An 18,929-nucleotide genomic window follows, 5' to 3' on the forward strand; every position below is an offset into this window, starting at 1 on the left:
CACCTGGGGTGGCTCAGTTGTTAAGCATCTGCCTTCGGCTCAGGTCATGATCCCAGGGTCCTGGGATCGAGCCCCACATCGGGCTCCCTGCTCAGCGGGAAGCCTGCTTCTCCCTCTCCCACTCCCCCTGCTGTGTTCCCTCTCTCACTGTGTCTCTCTCTGTCAAATAAATAAATAAAATCTTTAAAAAAAAAAAGATATCTTAAATATTCAAAAGTGATACCCTTACTTATCATGGTCAATTTATTTCTGGGATTGAGTGATAAGTATCTTGTTTTTAGGCATTTGCTGTTTTATACACTGATGTGAGAAACATTCCTGTATGTTACTCTTGTACATGTGGGAGAGATTCTCCTGTACATATACCTATGAATGGAATTGCTGGGTCATAGGGAAGTAAATCATAAATTTAAAGAGTTAATACAAAATTTATTTCCAGAGTGATTGGAAATAAATCACTATCACCATTGTATAAGAGATCCTGTTTTATAGTCTCTTCAATAGAGTTTTCAGACTTTTAAATTTTGCTAGTTAAATGATCTAAAATAAAATAGTATTTAATTGTGATCTTAAAAAACTAAAAATTGAGGTATAATTTTCAATTTTATGGTAAAATGCATAGATCTTCTACAGTTTAATGAGTTTTGACAAATGCATTTACCTACGTAATCCACACCCGTATAACATGTAAAACATTTTTATTACTCTTTAAGTTCCTTAAGGCTTCTTCCTTGACATTCTGTGCTCTCACTAGAGCAAACCACTTTTCTGATTTCTGTCACTTTATTTTTTTTTAAAGAAAATCATCTGGGGGCGCCTGGGTGGCTCAGCCGTTAAGCGTCTGCCTTCGGCTCAGGTCATGATCCCAGGGTCCTGGGATCGAGCCCCGCATTGGGCTCCTGGCTCCACGGGAAGCCTGCTTCTCCCTCTCCCACTCCTCCTGCTTGTGTTCCCTCTCTTGCTGTCTCTCTCTCTGTCAATTAAATAAATAAAATTAAAAAAAAAAATTAATCGGTTCTCATCTCACCAACTTCTTTCTTACCATTCTTTTTTAATTTTTTAAAAAGTTGTAAAAAATAACACAAATTTATTATCTTAACCATTTTTAAGTATACAGTTCAGTGGTATTAAGCACTTTAAGAATGTTGTGCATTGGTTACCATCATCCATCCCCATAACTTTTTTCATCTTGTAAAATAAACTCTATATGCAATAAACAATAAATCCCCATTTTCCTCTTCCCCTAGTCCCTGGCAACTACCAGAACTACTTTCTGTCTTTATGATGATTTTCACTTCTCTCAGTACCTCTTGTGAGTAGAATCATACAGTATTTGTCTTTTGTAACTGGCTTTTTCATTTAGCGTCATGTCCTCAAGTTTCATCCATGTTGTAGCGAATGGCACAATATTCTTCCTTTTTGAGGTTGAATGATATTCCATTGTACGTATATGCCACATTTTGCTTATGCATTCATCTGTCAGTGGATACTTGGTTGCTGCCATGTTTTAGCTATTGTGAAAAATGCTTCTGTGAACAAGGGGTACAAATATCTCTTTGAGACCCTGCTTTCAATTCTTTTGGATATCTACCCAGAAGTGAAATTGCTGGATCATATAGTAATTCTATTTTTAATTTTTGAGGAACTACCATGCTGTTTTAAATAGCAGTGGTACTTGTAACATTCCCCCAACAGTGCACAGGTCCAATTTCTCCACATCCTCATCAGCACTTGTTGTTTTTCTGGTGTGTGTGTGTGTGTGTGTGTGTGTGTGAGTTTGTGTGTTTTAATACTAGCCATCTGACTGGATATGAGGTGATATCTCATTGTAGTTTTGATATGCATTTCCCTAGTGATCAGTGATGTTGAGCATCTTTTCATGTGCTTACTGGCCATTTATATATCTTCTTGGAGAAATATCTATTCAAGTCCTTTGCCCATTTTTGAATTGGTTGGTTTTGTTATTGTTGAGTTTTAGGAGTTCTATTTTCTGGCTATTAATCCCTTATCAGATATATGATTTGCAACTATTTTCTCCTATGTTGTGGCCGCCTTTTTTACTCTGTGGATAGTGTCTTTTGATGTGCAAGGTTTAAAAATTTTCGTGAGGTCCAGTTTGTCTTTACTTTTGTTACCTGTGCTTTTAGTATTATATCCAAGAAATCACTGCCAAATCCAATGTCATAAAGCTTCTGTCCTATGTTTTCTTCTAAGAGCTTTATTGTTTTAGGTCTTACATTTAGATATTTGATCCATTTTGAATTAAGTTTTGTACATGTTGTTAGGTAAGGGTCCAGCATGTGGATACCCAGTTTTCCCAGCACCACTGTTGAAAAGACTTTCTTGTTCTCATTACTTTGATGACTTTGTCAGAAATCAGTTGGCTATTATGTGTATGTCTATTTCTGAGCTTTGTCTTCTGTTTTATTGACATTTTTTCTCTTTGCTGATACTATGCTATATCGATTACAGTAGTTTAATAGTAAGTTTTGAAGTGAAATGGTGGAAGTTCTCCAATTTTGTTCTTCTGAAGATTTGTTTTGACTCTTCTGGGTCCTTTGTATATTCATATACGGTTTAGAATCCACTTCTCCATAGGGATTTTAGGGCTAGCTTTTCATTTTTTACAAAAACATCCGTAGATTTTACTTGACACCGTGTTCACTCCACAGATCAATTTGGAGAGAATAGACATCTTAATATTGTAAACATGATATCTTTCTCCATTTATTTAGATCATCTGTAATTTCTCAAGAGCCATAATTTTTATTTTCTTTTTCAGTGTACAAATTTTGCACTTTGATTTTTTAAAGCTATTATGACTATTATGACATTTTAAAAGTATTTCATTTCCACTGTTCATTACTAGTATGTAGAAATATAATTGAATTTTGTATATTGGCCTTTGTTAGTTCTAGTAGCTTTGTGGGGGTTTTTTGTTTTGTTTTGTTTATTTTGATTCTCTAGGCTTTGTTATGTAATTATGATGTGTATGTAAGTAAAGACAGTTTTACTTCTTCCTATCAACCTGTATTTCTTTTCCTTGCCTCATTTTACTGACTAGAACCTCCAGTACAGTATTGAATAGAAGTTGTGAGAGCAGATGTCCTTGGTTTGTTCCTGAATTCAGGAAGAAAGTTTTCAGACTTTTACCATGAAGTTGTTATTCTCAGGTTGAAGAGCCCTTTCTATTCTTCATTTGCTGAAAGGTTTTTTTTTTTTTCTTTTAATCATAAATGGATGATACTGGATTCTGATTGTGGTGTTAAAATGATTTTTTTTTTAAAGGATTTTTAAAAAGGGGTTATAATCATGACTCATACAGATATAAAATGAACACTTGTCAAATGTTTAACTCACTAGTTAATGAGGAAACTGGTAAGATGTTAAAGTCAGTTCAAAGGCAAATTTGAAGAGTCACTCATTTGTATGCAGTAAAGGAATGCTGAAATGAATTTTTCAAATGGATGCAAAAACTGATCTATCCATTGGGCAATTAAACTTGTAATCCACTGGACACAACTAATTAGCTCTTTTAAGCTCAAGAATAGTTCACATTATTATCAGTTTTCTACAGTTTTTAAATTTAAAAATTGCCCAAAGGCAATGAAAGGTAGAGGTAATGAATGTCTAAGCTAGAGAGAAATGTAGGTAGTCTGTTTTCAAAGCTTTTTATTGTTTTTTACCGACAAAGAGTTTTGCTTTAAATTTCTATGATCTCCAGTGATGTTGAACATTGTTCATACATTTATTGGTTATATGCATATGTTCTGATGTCAAATGCCTCTTCAGTCTCTCTTGTCCATTTTTCTGGCCATGTTTTGGGTGTGTGTGTTATTGCTTTATATGTTCTTGATAATAATGCATAATAAGTTGGGTGTATCGTGAATACTTTCTCCTATTTTATAATTTGTATTTTCACTTCCTTTAAGGTATTTTTTGAACAGTTCTTATTAATTTTAGTACAGACTTCCCTTGTCTTGTTTAAGAAATCTTTCCTTATCCTGAGGTTAAAAGATACTCATCTTTTCTACTAAGGTTTTTTAAGTTTTTGACATTTAAGGCCTTGATCCATCTGGTGTGATAGGTTTTCATATGGTATGATGTTAGGATCAAACTTCACCTTTTTTTTTTTTTAAACATAGATGTGATGGCTAAATGTTTGTGTCTCCCCAGACTTTTTTTTTTTTTTAAAGATTTTATTTATTTATTTGACAGAGAGAGACAGCGAGAGAGGGAACACAAGCAGGGGGAGTGGGAGAGGGAGAAGCAGGCTTCCCGCGGAGCAGGGAGCCCGATGGGGGCTCGATCCCAGGACCCTGGGATCATGACCTGAGCCGAAGGCAGACGCTTAACTGACTGAGCCCTCAGGCGCCCCTCCCCAGAGTTTCTATGTTGAAGCCCCAGTGTGTTGGTATTTGGGATGGGGCCTTTGGGAAGTAATTAGCGTTAGACGAAGTTGTGAAGGTGGGGCCCTGGTCTGATGGAAACAGTGCCTTGATAAAAAGAGATGTTAGAGAACATGCTCTTTTTCTCTCCTCTCTCTGTGAGGACACAGCCAGAAGGTGGCCACCTGCAAGCCAGAAAGAGAGCTCTCACCAGAACCTGACCGTGCCGGCACCCTCATGTCAGACTTCTAGCCTCTAGAACTGTGAGAAAATATTTCTGTTGTGTAAGCCACCCAGTTTATGGCATTTTGTTATGGCAGCTTGAATACTTGATATTTTCCTTTGTCAGATACTGCTTATGTGGGGAGGATTAGGTTTAATATTAGTCCCAATGATGTCAGGGGCAGGAGTTGGAGAGCCCCAGGCACTGCAGAGCTTGAATCAGTCACTCCTCACCCCATACCATATAACTTTAGGTCACTTCTTTACCTGTTTCTCTTGAGGAAGAAGTTGCCTTTAGGACAAGGCACTGCTGTGATTACTGGTGCTCAGCGCAAGGGCTTGTGTTACAGGAGAAGGTGATGGAAAGAAACAGCCAGGGAACGTTCTTTTCCTGAGGATCTGAGGTCTGAGTAATGCATGTATGGGGCCAGGTTGTGTGCACGTAGGTGCTGGGGCACAAGAAAAGCAAAAACCAGAACTCAGTAGTTCTTTTTCTGTTTTGTTATCCCACAGCCTTGGTGAGCTGCCTCGTGCCGCAGGCCAAAGCCACCATTCCACACATACCAGTTGGAAAGGGGTCCTAGTGCCCCCAGGTGTTTCTCATCGTTCTTTCCAGTTTTTCTGTGTACCTTCCCCAAGGGCCGATCTCCTGAGATGGGGTCAGTAGTTTTGCTAATTCAGCATCTTGGCAGGAATTGGAGCCAGCAGAAAATTTTTCTTAGCTTTCTTAGACTTCCTTTACATAGTTACAGATGACTTTAATCTGACAAAAAAATGAGTTTGTTCAAGATTCCTCAGTCATCTGCAAGACTTCTTCCATGCTGTGTCCGAAGCCTTCCACAGAGGCTGTGTAGAGGGAGGCTGGCTGTAGCAAAGAGTCCCACAGAATCTTTTTGATCATCCAGTGGTGTTTCACTGAATGTTCATCCAGCCCTGGTTGCCTTTTTGGATAGGTGGACCCAAAAGGTCCTTTAGGTGGGGTGACTTACTTCTAAGAGGGTCTCTGACTTAAAGTGGGTCTCCTTCTGCTTAGTAATGTTACTTTAAATTCTAATAACAGACAGTTATTCTTGCTCAAAACGACCCATGAATTTTTAAGTATTATATTGCATCTTTCCTGTAAATTTTGTATTCTGCTTACAATGAATATGTTGATATTAAAATCTTTTGTTAAGTTACTTACATCAAATAAACTTGCTCCTCCAAGAGAATGTATTACATTTATTCTGTTGTTTTGCTTACTGCCTGCTGTATCTCCACCCCCACAAAAGAATTAGTCTGCCATACAATACTACCTTTCATGATAAAACCCAGTGTTGTACTTATTTTTCTTTTTATCCCTGTGATTCCAGAGAAGAGGCAGGACCTGTTTCTCACTTAATTTTGACATAGGAAGGCTGGTCCGAGGTCCCAGAGGGGGTCTCGCAGGACCAGCCAAGAAGGTCCTTGGCTTAGTGCAGGGTAGAAATCAAACACGAGCCAGGAGGAAGTGAGAGCAGAGTTTGTTGAATAGCATAAGTGATAGAGTACAGCAGATGGAGGTTCTGGGAGCCTCAGAAAAGGAAAAGGGAGTCTCCTCGCTGCTTGGGGTTAGGGGTTTATATTGGAAAGGGGTCAATGGTACATGTTCCTTCAGGAATCCAGGGTAGGGTCTGATCAAAAGTAGTGTCAGGTGAACAGTAGGTGTTATTCCATAAATCACCGAAGGTAAGGGGGTATTAGCACCAGCGTCAACTGAGGTTTGAAGCCATTGTCCTGACACATGCTCGTGATCTCTTCTTAGATGTTATCAGGTGTATGGGGGCCTAGGACAGAACTCAGAGAATGGTTAACCTTCTTGCTTCCCCCTTGGAGTGGGATCATAGCTGCTTTGGTTTACTCAGATGCAAGATGAGATATAGAGCATGAGTAAATGGGGCCAGGTAGAGAAACAGCAGACTGGGAGCCTTTCTAAAACGGAGTCCTTTCAGGTTCTCTATCTCAGTTTTGTTTGCCTAGCCCTGGCATAGGTCCTGCCAGGTTTGCCATAGAATAGGTGTTCCATATTGTTGAATTAAACTAGCACATAGCAAAGTAGTTAGGATTTATAATAGGAGTTGCATTCTAGATAGAAAAGTATGTACTCATATCCACGGTGGGTCTTATATTTTGTCATGGTTAGAATAAATAGTGTGTGGGGGCAGGTAGAATCTATAGAACTTGATGACTCTGCCCCTCCCCCCTCAAATAAATAAATAAACAAATAAAATAGAACTTGTGGGATGGGGGATAGATAGGTTCTTAAAATATTTAGTTTGAGGTTTTTCTGAGATATTCAAGTGGAGATGTGCAGATCTGTATGCAGTTCTTGGAGAGAGGTGGAGGCTTGAGAGAGAGATTTTGAGGTTAATAGTTTTTCAGGAGTGGTTGAAGAAGAAATTGCTCAGGATTGAGGACAGAACCCCTGGGCACATCTAGTTTTAGCAGACAAGTACAGGGAAAGGCACTGGGAGAAAGATTGAGATGGAGAAACTGAGTGTTAAAGGATTTTATAGCAACACCCTTGGTTTCATCTCTGTCTAGAGACCAGATTTTCCTTTCAGCACCCTGTATTTGATCTTGTCCCCCTTTTTTTGTTTCCAGCATTCTCTGCTGGGAGAGATTGTGGATGAAAAATAGTTTTATTTTTGAATCCAGCAATGGCTGGTTTCTTTATATTTCCTCTGAATTCTGTTTGAAAACAGAAGACTTTCTTTAGCTCATCTCTCCAGCTGCACCTTCTGTTACATGTGTAAAAGAAACCAGTTGACACTTTGGACATTCTGCTTGGAAATTACCTTAGCTAGAAGTAACAGTTCATTGCCAGCATTTTCTGCTTTTTTGACTTATCACAAGCAACAGTTTTGCTAAATTTTCTGCCCCTTCATAATGGTCTTTTTTCCTCCAGCTTCTGATAACGTTTTACTCCCTCTCCTTTAAGGCCTTTCCAGTAGCCTCTTCAGTGCTCATCAGGCTTTTGCTGTGAGATCCTTGTGGCCCTTCCTGTTCGTGTCTACTACCCAATCCCACAGCTGGTGTCACCTGTCTTATGTTTTTATTATGTCAGCACTCCAGTTCCAGGTGCCAGATTCTGTTCTGGAAACTATCACTGTTTAGCAAACCGCCCCAAACCTAGTCTCAGAACCTGCATCACTTTTCCTAACCAAGCCTGGGAAGTCACTCCTTGTCACTTCACCACACTCTTTTGGTTACAAGCAAGTTAAATGCCAGCTTGGATATAAGAAGGGAATCAGACTCCACATCTTTGTGGGTGAGCCACAAATTTACACCATAGAAGAGCATGTGGGTGGCAGGTATTTTTGTGGCATATTTGGAAAGTCTGCTGCAGATGGATAAAATAAAATACATAGAATTACAAGGGAAGCCAATTATATTAAAGTTGTTTTTTTTTTTTATTTGAGAGAGAGCGAGAGAGCACGAGTTGGGGGGAGGAGGGGAGGAAGAAGGAGAAGCAGACTCCCGGCTGAGCAGGGAGCTAGATACAGGGCTCAATCCCAGGACCCTGAAGTCATGACCTGAGCCACCTAGGCACCCTTATATTAAAGTATTATTACCAAACTAATAGTAATAAAGTATTATGTGTTTCTTTAACACGATACACTGCAAGGTATAGTGGCAGGCTTATAGTAATTTAATAAATATAGTATTAGTAGTTTTAGAGGTTGGAGGAAATAAAGAAATAATTTATTTTCCCATCCAAGTCCATAGGTCTCCTGAGTTCTATCCACAGACCCTCCAGCCTTTAGATGAAAAGCCCTTGGATTAATGTAATGGTGTGAGCAGAGGTCACATTGCTGTGGCCTGGGGAGTGAATGTGGTGAGGGGAAGACAGAGACTAAGGGGGAGGACACCATAGAGTAAGTTCCATATACTAGCATTTATTTACCTTTTAATAAGCTAAGGGTTTTGTTGCTTTTTAGATAGAGACTTAAATATGTTTATGTACTGAGAGAAAGACACTAGTGAACAGAGAAAGTTGAATATATAGGAAAGATAAAGGCTATGTAAAAGGTTTCTGAGACGGGAGGAGAGGGTGTGGTCTTGAGGTTAGGTAAAAGCATTAGGGAGGGAGGAGCAAGTTAAAGGAATTATAGATGTTTGTGGGTGCTGTTACCAGGTCACATGACATTCTGAGAACTATATATAAGTATGATAAATTTCAACACAGGGGCAAGGGAGGCCAAGGCAGGCCCCAGAGAACATTAGAGCAGAGGTCTGGGGGAAATATGTGAACATTGGGGATAGGGTGGGGAGAAAAAAAGGTAATAAAGCAGGGACAGGAAAAAGTAACTGAGATAAGAAGACAAACTTTGCCTAGTTTACAGTTTTGTTTAGTGCCTTCTTTCGACCAATCATTCTCCTGACCATGGATATTGATAGAAAAGTGGAATGAGAATAAAATGCAGTTATATATTTGACTTCTCCTTATTTAGGGTTAACTTTTTCTAAGTATCTTGTTTAGCATACGTAATTAATACTTGTATTGCTTTTGCCACAGAGTAACACGAATGCCGAAGAGCTTCTTTTTCATGGTTATTTGGGGGTGATATTGAAAAGCAGTGCATGCGTTTGCTGCTTCCATGCTTACAGCTGGATGGAAATTGGCCTCAAAGGGTCCATGGTTTTCTTTGTCATTAGCCAACAGATGCTTGCTACAGTGTTTTGCTCACTGAGTCTTTATTTAATGTGAGGGTAATGCATCTCTGTACACTAATGAGCAGAGCTCTGCAATACAGTAGCTCATTTGTGTATAACAAATATCTGCTTTTGGCCACACATTGATCCTTTACTAAATGATTTTTTTTTTTAAAACCAAGCTGTTTTCAACACCTGGTTGGCATATCTATCTTCATATTGCTTTGACTTTCTAGTAAGTTGATCCTGAATTTAGTAGGTCTATCTTATAGGAGAAATATTTTTTTTCTGTTAAAGAATTACTTCAGATCTTCTTGAAACAATAAAATTTTTAAAACTTCAAGTTGGTACTATAAATCATAAAAAACCTTAGGTTTTAGGCACAAATAATCATTTATACATGAGTATGTTATAAAATTGCTAATTCATGATATATATATATTATTTATTTATTTTTTTACTCTGAAAGTTTTATTTAATCATTTTTGTTTACAACTGAAACTCTAGGAACTCAAAGTTATCATCCTTGCCGGTAAGCTTCTTATAGACGCCAGAAAAAGTTTCAACCTTGTGTTCCACGTTGTTCTGCTGTGCTTTATCCAAATGAACCTTGATCAGCCAGCTGCCATCCAGTTTCACACAGATTCTCTTGCCCACAATTTCACTTGGGAAAACCAAGTCCTCCGGGATCGCGTCGTGCACGGGTCTGTCAAAGTGCAGCTCCTGGGACGCTTTTGCTTATTTTTTGTACGGCTTTTTCGAGTTGGCTTAGGCAGAATTCTCTGAGCGGTAAAAACAAACGTGCTTCCCACTGAACTTTTTCTCCAATTCACGCACTAGCCGGACTTGGATTTTCTGGAAAGATTTCAGCTGAGGAACGGGAACAAAGATGATAATAGCTTTCCGACCACCGCCAACTTCAATTTCCTTGGCGGCCGTGATATTCAGCTCCCTCAGCTGGGCTTTGAGGTCGGAGTTCATCTCCAACTCAAGGAGAGCCTGGGAGATGCCGGACTCGAACTCGTCTGGCTTCTCGCCATTGGGCTTCACGATCTTCGCGCTCGAACTGAACATGGCCTTCTCCTTGGTGAGAGCGCCGGCCTAGGAAGAGCTATATATATTATTAATATTAGTACTTATATCCTAATATGTAAATATATATACTTATATATAGTTATATATATACATCTTACCACAATTAAAATATTTTGAAGTATATAAATTATGTAATATACATTACATATATAATATTGCAGATATACATGTATATATATCCTTTTTATTGTGGTAAAATGTCCAGGCTCTCTCCAGAGCCCCCATCTTCTCTCAGTAGCTTCCTGTTAGCTACCCTTCAGGTCTAGGGGTGCACACATCTGAATGAAGACTTGTCCTGGAAATGGACTCAGTCATTTGAACTAGGCATTCTGGAGTTCCAGATAGGTGAAAAATGGTCTCTGTGGGTCAGACCCAGCAAGACACTTCCTCTTGGCCCTTTGCATTGCTCATTACATAGAGAGTGGTGTGGCCTCCTAAGGGCCAAATCTGTTACTTTCATCTAAGGGTAGTAGTGATTTTAATAATCTTTTTTTTTTAAGTTTTTATTTATCTCTACACCCAGTGTGGGTCTTGCACTCACAGCCCCAAGATCAAGAGTCACATACTTCTCTGACTGAGCCAGCCAGGTGCCCTTAATAATCTTTTAATAGAACTACCAAACTTGATTGCTCCAACTTCATTCCTTCCTTCTGTTGTATGTATGGTCTTTTAGGGTTCCCAGATTCAATTTCAGTGTCGGAGGCAGGGGTTCCAACACACAACACCGAGCAATTCTCAGAGTAGGATTTCTGAGAATTCAACTCAATTCTGACACTGTCTACCCAAAGATAGCATCAGATTTCACAGGTTAAGGGTTCAGTCCTACAAGACTGCCCTCACGCTCTACTTCAGACACCAGTCACAAGCCCCTCTTACCTGTGCTCCTGACCAACCAGCTACATATTGTAGGTTCCAACAACAACCTCCTCTTTAGGTTCAATTAATTTGCTAGCACAGCTCACAGAACTCAGGGAAACACTTATTTACATTTACCAGTTTATTAAAGGATATGATAAAGGATATGAATCAATATCTAGATGAAGAGCTACCTAAGGTGAGGTTCCTAACAAAGGAGCTTCTGTCCTCATGGACTTGGGGGCCTGCTTCAACATTCTGGCCCCCCCAAACATGGAAGCTCTCTAAAAAGGAGGACTAAAAAAGCTGTCCTCTCAGGTTTTTATGGAGGCTTCATTACATAGTCACGATTGACTAAGTCATTGACCATTGGTTGATTCAAACTCCAGCCCCTCTCCCCTCCCCACTCTGGGGTGGAGTGAGGGTGATTGTAAAAGTTCCAAGACTCTGATCACATGGTTGGTCCTCCAGGCAACAAATCCCTACCCTTTGGGTGCCCTTGGTCCAGAAGTCACCTTCATTAATAATAAGACATCCATTTCACCTTTATGGTCTGAAGTGTTTTCAGGAACTATGGATGCAGAGCAGATATTTCTGAGAAATATATTTTGGTCATTCAGATGATACAAATCATTATAAATCATTATATCACATATGGCCAGAAGGATTTTTCTAAAGCCAAAGTCAATCACATTCCTGCTTGAAATTTTTTAGAAATTTATTTATTTGAGAGAGAGAAAGAGAGACAGATGGGTGGGTGGGAGAGGAGGAGCAGAGGGAGAGGGACAAGTAGATCCTCTGTGCTGAGTGTAGAGCCTGAGTAGGGCCTGATCTCAATACCCTGAGATCATGACCTGAGCCAAAACCAAGAGTTGGACTTTTAACCACCTGAGCCACCCAGGCATCCCCCCCTGCTTGAAACTTTTCAGTGCTTCACATTTTCGTTGGGATAAAATCTAAACTTCCTAAATTGCCTTATTGAAGATCCTTTGTTTCCCATTCTGGTGATCGCTTATTTTTTCATCTGTACTTATTTTAGGGCTATGCTGTTACCATGCCAAACAAGTAGTCTTTTCTAGCTATACAACTTTGCACAGGCTGTAGATCTTTCATGCTCCCCTTTCCTTGTGAACAACCTCTAATATATCTACCAAACTCCTTATAACAGTGAAAAAATTAGGTAGTCTGACAAGCTTTTTTTCACTTCCTCAGAAGAATTAAGTCCTTTCCATTTCTATATTTCCATTGTGATTTGTACACATTTCTGTTTTAGCATTTGTTATATAATATTTGCACATCTGTAAGCCATACCCTCTACCTCCAAAAGCAAGGGCTAATGTAATTCAGCATGGTGTTTCCCGGTATTCCCACTAAAAGTGCCTGGCACACAATAGGTGCTTAATAAATGTGTATTGAATGAATATTATTGTTGTTGTTTTTTAATTTATTTGAGAGAGGGAGGGAGAGAGTGAGCACGTGCGAGTGAGCAGGGGGAGGGGCAGAGGGAAGAGGAAGAGAGAGAATCTTAAGCAAACTCCCTGCTGAGCATGGGGCTGAATCTCCAGACCCTGAGATCATGAAACCTGAGCCAGAATCAAGGGGCAGATGCTCCGCCAACTGAGCCACCCAGGCATCCCTGTATATTGTAATAAGTAGAGTACTTTAAGTGTGAATTGCTCTAAATAGAAGAATATGTTTATAGTAAGCTCTTGTTGCATGTCCAAGGCAAGTGAGGAATGAAGTATTCCAATAATTGATTATGCTATGTAATAGCCAACTATAAATTATCTTTAGATAATTTTAATACAAAAATAATGGGTTATACAGAATTTATCTGTCTTTATTATAAGGTGCTTCAGCTTGATCATTCTGAATTGTATGGCTCTTTTAAAGCTGTGGCTGAGGAAGCTGTAAGAAATCGAATAGGGTGCTTTGTCACAAGCTGGGTTTTTTTTCCAGTTGAGTTTCTAACACACTCATTCACTTATTATTTTGCTTACCTAAAGAGTTCACCATTACATTATTATCAAATGCAGAAAACAGACAAGCAGCGTACTTTATGGTGTATGCAGTGTCTCAGTTCACCAGACAACTTGCTACCTTGAGGCTGTGCCCTCTCTTCTATTCAGTGACAGTCCTTGCTGAGCCCAAGTGAAGTCTTATAACTGAGCTAAGCAGTTAATTAGATGGTGTTCTCTGGCCATGACTGTTTCAAGAGTGCTTGATCTGCACCCGAATTATATATTTATTCTTCTCTCATTCATGTGAAAGGAATGTGAGTGGCTGCAGCTCATTTGTGTATTAACGTAATGGTTCTCTTCTGCTCTCACCTGCTCAACAACAGTATTGCCAATTATTATTTGCGAGACTCAGAAATTACTTTAATGCATGTGGACCTGCATTTTCATATCTTTGAAAGTGACTTTTGACAGAGGCCTCTTTGGAATAGAGAAAATGCTCTCACTGTATTTGCACAAATGATCTGAAAACCATCATGATGGCCGAGCTCTGACTTCCCACATTGCTGTGTTATGTCCTCTTGTTAAACCTAGAAATCTTGCTGCAAAGCTTGATCCTTTTTAAAGCAGATGTATACTTTCTCAGTGATATCCAGAAAAATGTAATGTAAATATGACTGTTACTTAGTTACTGTATTGTTCAGTTGGCTCATCTCCATATGAATCCTTTTCTTTTAATCAGTTTCCCAGTCTGTCTCTCCGTTAGCTGCATAATAATGCAGTATTTGTAACATAATTATTTATGAAAATGAATCATCTTGACTTAAGTACAAGAACTGATTGATCTAAGGGTTAACTTGAAAATCCTACGTGAAAGAAAGTAATGGATTGATGAGGTAATTTTTAAGGATGTGTTTATTAGAGTCATTAATGATAGAAACAATAGATTTCTTAATTGAGTATGATAAAATATTCAGCCACTCACTAACCCAGCTGTTCTGTTTAAATAATCTGTGAATAAACAATAAAAATAATCCTTGCTACCTTACATTAAGCCGGTTTCAGTAGAGTTTTTAATTTGGGAATATATCAAAAGACTTGTCTTTGATGTGAGAATTTTAATGTTAAGAAGCTGACTGATTCTATTAAATACAGAATGCAAACATTTATGTCTTTATGGTATGACTTTAAAAATAATTATTACCTGAATTGGGGCACCTGGGTGGCTCAGTCATTAAGCGTCTGCCTTTGGGTCAGGTCATGATCCCAGGGTTCTGGGATCGAGCCCCACCTTGGGTTCCCTGCTCGGTGGGGAGCCTGCTTCTCCCTCTCCCTCTGCCACTTTCCCTGCTTGTGCTTGCTATCTCTCTCCCTCTCTCTCTGTCAAATAAATAAATAAAACCTTAAAAAAAAAATAATTATTACCTGAAGTAAAAAATGTGATTGCTTGCTAAGGCATACTTTTTTTTTGTATAAGTCAAGTTTTGAGTGAGAAAGATTTTCTTTTTTTTTTTTTTAAGATTTTATTTATTTATTTGACAGAGAGAGACAGGGAGAGAGGGAACATAAGCAGGGGGAGTGGGAGAGGGGGAAGCAGGCTTCCCGCTGAGCAGGGAGCCCGATGCGGGGCTTGATCCCAGGACCCTGGGATCATGACCTGAGCCGAAGGCAGATGCTCAACGACTGAGCCACCCAGGTGCCCCGTGAGAAAGATTTTCAATCTCTATTTTAAGAGAAGCAGTATTCAGGGGCACCTGGGTGGCTCAGCCAGTTAAGCGTCTGCCTTAGCTCAGGTCATGATCCCAGGGTCCTGGGATCAAGCCCCACGTTGGCCTCTCTGCTCCTCGGGGAGCCTGCTTCTCCCTCTCCTGCTCCCTCTGTGCTCTCCCTCCCTCCCTATCTCTCTCTCAAATAAATAAATAAAATCTTAAAAAAAAAAAGAGAAGCAGTATTCAGTGTCCTAGGTTTTACTTGTGGTTCCATCACGAACTACTAGCTGGCTATCTTTGGTAAGCCTTGGGCTTTTTCAGCAGTCAAATTAGCTATTTCATAGTGAAGATCAGTTGGGTCTTCCAATATGTGAAAGTGCTCTGTAAATGTATACCCCATTTAGGAGTTTAAACAAGATTTTAGCCCCTTTTCTGCCTGCTTTTTGACTTGGGGCTTGTCACTTAAATTCTCTGAGTTTTTGTTTCTTTATAGGTAAAGCAGGAATTTGGCCTGTATATTCAACTCCAGGAGTATTATTTACATTGTGGTTAGCTCTTATAACCTGTAATTTATGATTATTTGTCTTTTTTTTAAACATATATTTGCTCTATTCTCTCTACTGTTATGATGATTACTACTACTAAGACTGGAATGCATTAATCTTCACCTATTACATTTTATTTAATCTTCCGATTGTGAGAGTAGATGGTAGTAGCCTCATTTTACTGATGAGGAAGACTGAGGTTCAGGAAGTGATAGAAGTGGGATTGTAATCTCTGATGCCAGTGTTCTTTTTTATTAAAAATTAAGCATGCAGCTTATGTGAGGGCACATTGCCACATACTTCACCTAAAGCAAGCTTTTGATCTCCATTGTTTTCCTATTTTTTTTTTTTTTTTTAGGTGAACAGTTAGAACCTTACCAAAATGCTTTTGTGGAAAAAAATGCATCTATTCAATAGCAATAAGCATAGTTTGGGAATTTTAACATTACAGTACCATTACAAAAAATCTGGTTAGCATTATATAACGTGTACAGTATATCTGAGAGTCTTTCAATGCTAGAAAATATAATTTGTCCTTCAAATAGATGAGTTAGTTCCATTTTAATAGGTATATTTTATTTTTAAAATATAGCATCATTTAATGTTATACTTTTTTTTTTTAATTTTTTTATTGTTATGTTAATCCCCATACATTACATCATTAGTTTTAGATATAGTGTTCCATGATTCATTGTTTGTGCATAACACCCAGTGCTCCATGCAGAACGTGCCCTCCTCAATACCCATCACCAGGCTAACCCATCCTCCCAACCCCCTCCCCTCTAGAACCCTCAGTTTGTTTTTCAGAGTCCATCGTCTCTCATGGTTCTTCTCCCCCTCCGATTTTTCCCCCTTCATTCTTCCCCTCCTGCTACATTCTTCTTCTTCTTTTTTTCTTTCTTAACATATATTGCATTATTTGTTTCAGAGGTACAGATCTGAGATTCAACAGTCTTGCACAATTCACAGCGCTTACCAGAACACATACCCTCCCCAGTGTCCATCACCCAGTCACCCCATCCCTCCCACCCCACCCCCCACTCCAGCAACCCTCAGTTTGTTTCCTGAGATTAAGAATTCCTCATATCAGTGAGGTCATATGATACATGTCTTTCTCTGTTTGACTTATTTCGCTCAGCATAATACCCTCCAGTTCCATCCACATCGTTGCAAATGGCAAGATCTTATTCCTTTTGATGGCTGCATAATATTCCATTGTATATATATACCACATCTTCTTTATCCATTCATCTGTTGATGGACATCTTGGCTCTTTCCACAGTTTGGCTATTGTGGACATTGCTGCTATAAACATTGGGGTGCACGTAGCCTTTCGGGTCCCTACTTTTGTATCTTTGGGGTAAATACCCAGGAGAGCAATTGCTGGATCATATGGTAGCTCTATTTTCAACTTTTTGAGGAACCTCCATACTGTTTTCCAGAGTGGCTGCACCAGCTTGCATTCCCACCAACAGTGTAGGAGAGTTCCCCTTTCTCTGCATCCCTGCCAACATCTGTCATTTCCTGACTTGTTAATTTTAGCCATTCTGACTGGTGTGAGGTGGTATCTCATTGAGGTTTTGATTTGGATTTCCCTGATGCTGAGCGATATTGAACACTTTTTCATGTGTCTGTTGGCCATTTGGATGTCTTCTTTGGAAAAATGTCTGTTCATGTCTTCTGCCCATTTCTTGATTGGATTCTTTGTTCTTTTGGTGTTGAGTTTGATGAGTTCTTTATAGATTTTGGATACTAGCCCTTTATCTGATATGTCATTTGCAAATATCTTCTCCCATTCTGTCAGTTGTCTTTTGGTTTTGTTGACTGTTTCCTTTGCTTTGCAAAAGCTTTTTATCTTGATGAAGTCCCAATAGTTCATTTTTGCCCTTGCTTCCCTTGCCTTTGGCGATGTTTCTAGGAAGAAGTTGCTGCGGCTGAGGTCGAAGAGGTTGCTGCCTATGTTCTCCTTTAGGATTTTGATGGACTCCTGTCTCACATTGAGGTCTTTCAACCATTTGGAGTCTATTTTTGTGTGTGGTGTAAGGAAATGGTCCAGTTTCATTCTTCTGCATGTGGCTGTCCAATTTTCCCAACACCATTTGTTGAAGAGACTGTCTTTTTTCCATTGGACATTCTTTCCTGCTTTGTCAAAGATTAGTTGACCATAGAGTTGAGGGTCCATTTCTGGGCTCTCTATTCTGTTCCATTGATCTATGTGTCTGTTTTTGTGCCAGTACCATACTGTCTTGATGATGACAGCTTTGTAATAGAGCTGGAAGTCTGGAATTGTGATGCCGCCAGGTTTGCTTTTCTTTTTCAACATTCCTCTGGCTATGCGGGGTCTTTTCTGGTTCCATACAAATTTTAGGATTATTTGTTCCATTTCTTTGAAGAAAGTGGATGGTATTTTGATGGGGATTGCATTGAATGTGTAGATTGCTCTAGGTAGGATTGACATCTTCACAATATTTGTTCTTCCAATCCATGAGCATGGAACGTTTTTCCATTTCTTTGTGTCTTCCTCAATTTCTTTCATGAGTATTTTATAGTTTTCTGAGTACAGATCCTTTGCCTCTTTGGTTAGATTTATTCCTAGGTATCTTATGGTTTTGGGTGCAATTGTAAATGGGATCGACTCCTTAATTTCTCTTTCTTCTGACTTGTTGTTGGTGTATAGGAATGCCACTGACTTCTGTGCATTGATTTTATATCCTGCCACTTGACTGAATTCCTGTATGAGTTCTAGCAGTTTTGGGGTGGAGTCTTTGGGATTTTCCACATAAAGTATCATATCATCTGCAAAGAGTGAGAGTTTGACTTCTTCTTTGCCAATTTGGATGCCTTTGATTTCTTTTTGTTGTCTGATTGCTGTGGCTAGGACTTCCAATACTATGTTGAATAGCAGTGGTGATAGTGGACATCCCTGCCGTGTTCCTGACCTTAGGGGGAAAGCTCTCAGTTTTTCCCCATTGAGAATGATATTCGCTGTAGGTTTTTCATAGATGGCTTTTATGATATTGAGGTATGTACCCTCTATCCCTATACTCTGAAGAGTTTTGATCAAGAAAGGATGCTGTACTTTGTCAAATGCTTTTTCTGCATCTATTGAGAGGATCATATGATTCTTGTTCTTTCTTTTGTTAATGTATTGTATCACGTTGATTGATTTGCGGATGTTGAACCAACCTTGCAGCCCAGGGATAAATCCGACTTGGTCGTGGTGAATAATCCTTTTAATGTACTGTTGGATCCTATTGGCTAGTATTTTGGTGAGAATTTTTGCATCCATGTTCATCAGGGATATTGGTCTGTAATTCTCCTTTCTGATGGGGTCTTTGTCTGGTTTTGGGATCAAGGTAATGCTGGCCTCATAAAATGAGTTTGGAAGTTTTCCTTCCATTTCTATTTTTTGGAACAGTTTCAGAAGGATAGGTATTAATTCTTCTTGAAATGTTTGGTAGAATTCCCCTGGGAAGCCATCTG

The 18,929-nt window shown here is 39.2% G+C and overlaps 1 protein-coding gene and 1 pseudogene across 9 annotated transcripts in view; one reads left to right on the forward strand and one right to left on the reverse strand.

Annotated features, from left to right (window-relative positions):
• Positions 1 to 18,929, forward strand: part of PEAK1 (pseudopodium enriched atypical kinase 1) — a 329,039-nt gene that overhangs the window by 54,618 nt on the left and 255,492 nt on the right. The window lies entirely within an intron of this gene.
• LOC116640444 lies at positions 9,735 to 10,390 on the reverse strand (annotated as a pseudogene).

The sequence above is a fragment of the Phoca vitulina genome, unplaced genomic scaffold (assembly GCF_004348235.1).
Source record: "Phoca vitulina isolate PV1807 unplaced genomic scaffold, GSC_HSeal_1.0 scaffold20, whole genome shotgun sequence".
In the NCBI taxonomy this organism is placed as follows: domain Eukaryota; kingdom Metazoa; phylum Chordata; class Mammalia; order Carnivora; family Phocidae; genus Phoca; species Phoca vitulina.